Source organism: Haliotis rufescens, unplaced genomic scaffold (assembly GCF_023055435.1).
Source record: "Haliotis rufescens isolate VD_foot unplaced genomic scaffold, xgHalRufe1.0.p SCAF_87, whole genome shotgun sequence".
Classification (NCBI taxonomy): Eukaryota; Metazoa; Mollusca; class Gastropoda; order Lepetellida; family Haliotidae; genus Haliotis; species Haliotis rufescens.
The window spans coordinates 608,514-613,417 of record NW_025964380.1 but is presented as its reverse complement, the minus strand read 5'-3'; the positions used below and the strand labels follow the sequence as shown (position 1 = coordinate 613,417).

The following is a 4,904-nucleotide window of genomic DNA, read 5'->3' as shown; positions in this document are numbered from 1 at the left end:
TGACGAACACTTGCACACCACGGGAGGAGGTTCCAACTGGTGACGTCAACTTAGAGAACCTGTAAGTGTAATTGTTATTCCAGACAGAACGCACAGAAACATATTTGCACACACACAGACACACACACACACACAGAGACACACAGACACACACAGAGACACACAGACACACACACAGACACACACACACACACACACACACACACACACACACACACACACACACACACACACACATACACGGTCGCACGCACGCACGCACGCAAAACAAACACACACATTCTTATGTAAGCACGCACACATACATTTTTTTTGTACTTTTTGACGTTTGTTGAAAATTATTTCAGTCTTTGGTCTTCCATATAAGTTATTACTGTTCTCGTTCCAGCTCACCAGTTTATCAAAACACGACAGGCAGCAACACAGGTATGCTTTTCAATTGATCATAATTCGAATAACACGGTATAAGAATTAAAACTGATTTTGGAAGTATACTGCCGCTGTACTGTAGCTGACAATTACCCTTGTCACATCCTATTTACGTGCCTTATTTCCGTGTTCTCTCATTGTGTATGTTTTAGTGGGAAATGAATTGTATGAAGGGTCACGCGATGTCCAACCAATGAACGCAGCTGAGAATCAGGAGGATGACTTAATGTTGTCAGGTAACTGCATGTTAGCATGTATCTCTAAATGTTACAAGAATCAGAAGATAGTGTGATCTGAACTCTACAATGATCGCTCTGCTGTATATGTGCTTAATCAGTACACGTACATAAATGGATATGTTTTCTTGGCTAATGATATTTGCACTATTCATTTAAACATCATACTGTTTCACCAGATGGATACGCGAGTGTTGACATACCAGTGACGAACACGAACACACCACAGGAGGAGGTTCCATCTGGTGACGTCAACTTTGAGAACCTGTACGCTAAACCTGACAAAAGCAGACATACAGAGGTTCAACATGGTGAGGCACATCCGTAATGCATGCTCTTGTAGTTCATCTGATATATTTAATGTCAAAGCCTAGATCTGATTCTCTCGATCTATGTTACTCCTTTTTTTCTATGTTTAAGATAATGTAGTCATAAATGAAGCTATATGTAGCAAGATCCGGCTTAAAATTGGTCTTCAGCACCCCATGCTTGTCGTAAGAGGCGGCTAACGGTTTTAGGTGATCAGATTCGTTGACTTGGTTGATGCATGTCATGCTATACCACTTGTGTGGGTCGATGCTCATGAAGTCAAGCACTGGAATAGTGCGGAGTGCGGCGTAAAACAACAAACAAACTAAAATGTATGATGCACGTTAAATACCCATTGTGTGAACGTCAGTTTCAGACATATACGCTGTAGTACAGAAACCCAAGAAACAGAAACAAAAGGAATGAACTACCTCCATTCAACCCAAGGTGTTGTCCCGTAATCCATGAAGCGGTGATCTTAGGTCCTGCACGGCTGTCGGCAATCGTCTCCAGCAGGCCAGTTCTTCAACCTTGTTTAGTCTGTCTTCACGGGTTGAAAAACGTGCAATACACCCGACGACAGCTCTACGCCAATACTTCGTTTCATTGTGTACGCTTCTGCGACGAAATCTATACCCGTCACAGTACTGTTGCTGTCCGCCTCTCACACTCTCTATCAAAGTCAGTCTCACTTGCGCATTTGCCATTTTGGTGATATTATTGTCGTTGTGTTTAAGAGGTCGCCTTCTGCCTTAGCAATTTCGGCTGACCTGTCCCTCTTTGGGACTCCTGTGTGTGAGTAGGGTACACATGTCTAGTTTGGTATTCACATAATTTCTGTTTTTGTATTGATATGATTTCTATTTTCGTTTTTTGATATAGTTTCATTTTTATCTTTGGCCGCTCCGTTTATATACGTTCGAGTAGCTGTCCATCTCTCAGAAATAGAGTTAGTTAGGCCTTCGCTATTGCATCTTTTGGCTTTGGGAGATCTATGACAGATCGCGGATCTAATTGCAGATGAGCTATATTATTGTCGATGATAAGACTTACATATCATGCATTTTTACACTGCTATGACTATGATTGTCACATTATGTTGCACTGTAAATAGTTTATGTCTTATATATAGAACTTTTTTTATTGATAAATTTGATGTTGATATGCTTTTATTGTTTCTCGAAGCAGATGTTCATGACTTAAATGACGCAATGAATTAAAATACTTGGGAATACATCATACTGTCTTTTTGCTACATGTCCTTTATATTGAATATAACGAAACACTTGTCGTTTATCTACTTGACACAAAAAAAACCTACTGCTCACAAATTGTACATTGTAAAATGATATTCGTGAACACTGTATCACATGCTTTCATTGTATATACTCTCGTAAAATAAAAAATAAACATATTGTAAATAATGTATTATTTTTGGATTGAACTAAAGAAAATAAAGAAATTCATTTATTCATTATGGCTATCATTTGTACTCTATGGCATTTGACCTAATCAAGCAGAGCTATCCAAAAAGTATATGTTTCACGCTGTGACTACTGGTAATGATTACAATCAAATGATTGTGTTTCTTATTACAAACGATTTGTCAAGACCCATATTGGTAGCAGGGCACCGTAATTGGTCTCTCGGGTGAACTAAATCTAAATTGACATGAATTAAAAGGAATCAATGGAGTTACTAGTTTCGCTATTAAACGTGACTATCTCTCTATGAAACACATGCTTTTGGTAGTCTCAACCCTTTGGTTTATGTTGCATGATGCGAAGGTTTCATGTAGAAAACGGTATCAGCCGAAAGGTCGCGACCACATAAATGCCTTGTCTTTTGTTGGTGAGTGATTGAGTTAGGTTAAACGACGCTTTTAACACTATTACAGTTTTACCATGGCGTCTCAGCTTAATGTGGGAGGAAAGCCCCGAAGTGATGCAGGTCTCAGACGGTTTCCACTTCGGTGAAACCCACGAGCACGGGTATGGTGCATAAATGGGGCGAACCAGGATTCGAACCCACAATCATAGGTTTCTGGCGTGCCCAAGGGACGCAACTCTGCACAGCGAATCGCGGCGCCTTCAACGACTGGGCCACCCGTGCCCCCTTGTCTGTTTTGAACAATCGCCAAATACAGTCGTTAAATATCAACACATTAACCTTGAGCATGTTCTTATATGCGTCGATTCTCTAGAGCCATAAAGTGAAGCTCGTCTACATATCTATAATTCTGTGCAATTGTATATTGACCATTTGGTTCAGTAGTATGGATCAAAGTAGTATGTAAAACTACCTATCAGCCCATGCCAACTGTGCTGTGCTGAAGTTCAATATGGGCGTATGAGGATAATATGTTAATGTGTCATTGCTGGGTGGTATCAAGTAACGAAAGCCAAACATTAAAGACTGTTAATATTTTTTATTGTTGTAATGAATTTATTCCCTATTAATACAGGATGTAGATTACATCAAACATGATAGAAATCCATAAAATGTTGGTGTTTGACGACAGGTTCGCGTGGGCTGGCAATGAAAGTTATCACACTCTATTAACTTCAGAACAACAAAGTGAGTCACTTGATATTTCTCCAGAAATATTCAATTTCCTTGTTGGACAAATTGCGCATTTACGTCAGACATAACTGTACGTCCATGCGCTAATTCCTGTTCAGCTTGACAGAGCACGTTGTCGTGTTGTCAAGGAGCATACCGCGCACTGTCAACTTGAGCTTTTTTCCACAACGTTATTGACAACCACGCAACGCTCTAATAAGTCCACAACAACGACAAACCGTATATTTTTATGTAGAACAAAAGTGATGATTCCCTTCACAGTGATTGTTGGACAATTAATGCAGAGCTTGGGGGTATATACAAGGGAGGCTCACTAGAATATAATACCTTCGATAGGCGTTGGGTTTCGTGGGTGTGAGACTTCCGAATTTATACTGAACCGCAAAAGAAACGTCACCCCAAGTAACATTGCATGAAAAGTTGTCATTTTAATATCTGGGTAATTTTTGGCAAAGATTCTAAAGTTTAACATTACCTTGTCCGGAAAAAAAATAATTTGATGATGAATAAACAAAGCAGATGACAATAAAACCGATCGCCCAAACGCATCACGGCAACGGCCATGGTAATCTGATGCACGTGAGTTCTGTGCAAAATGAAATGCAGTTCCTTTCCCCGATTTCTTGCCCTATAAAAATCCACCAGATCGGATAACATTCATTCGTTATCGAATTGCTACCACATGCCGAGATTGACAAGAAATCAGCGACACCAAGTCCTTGGACGATTGCAAGGTGGACAAACAGCCAGGCAAGTAGCCAATGCATTTTAAGTCAACGTAAGGACCATATACAGGCTCCAGCAACGGTACCAGACCACCAACACTACAGATGACTGACCACGCAGTGGAACACCAAGGGTCACTACCCGACGTCAGGATCGTCAGATTGTGCGACAGCATCTTCAAGATCATTTTGTTACTGCTGCGGAAACTGCTCGACAGACAATGGGGACACACCAACGACACATTAGTGCGGACACCGTGCGTCGACGATTGACGAGCAGACACCTCCAATGTCACAGGCCACACAGAGGACCCATTCTGACACCACGTCATCGCCGGGACCGTCTTCAGTGGGCAACACAGCACCAACATTGGTGCCACCAGCAGTGGAGAAGAGTCCTCTTCTCAGACAAGAGCCGTTACTATATCACAACAGCAGATGGCAGAGAGAGAGAGTCTGGCGATGACGTGGGGAACGTTATTCGGATGCTTGTGTTGTTGAGAGAGAGACACGTTGGGTGGTCCGAGCATCATGGTGTGGTGAGGAATTGGTCTTGCACACAGGGTCGGCCCTGTGGTATTCCAGAACATCTGTCCAGGAAGAGGCAATGGTGTCACAGCAG

At 41.6% G+C, this 4,904-nt stretch overlaps 1 long non-coding RNA gene across 1 annotated transcript; it reads left to right on the top strand.

Moving 5' to 3' along the window:
- The first annotated feature begins 885 nt into the window (after positions 1–885).
- LOC124144102 lies at positions 886–1,382 on the top strand. Its single transcript, XR_006862373.2, has 2 exons — positions 886–976; positions 1,345–1,382. It is a non-coding gene; the product is annotated as an uncharacterized LOC124144102 (long non-coding RNA).
- The last annotated feature ends 3,522 nt before the right edge of the window (positions 1,383–4,904 follow it).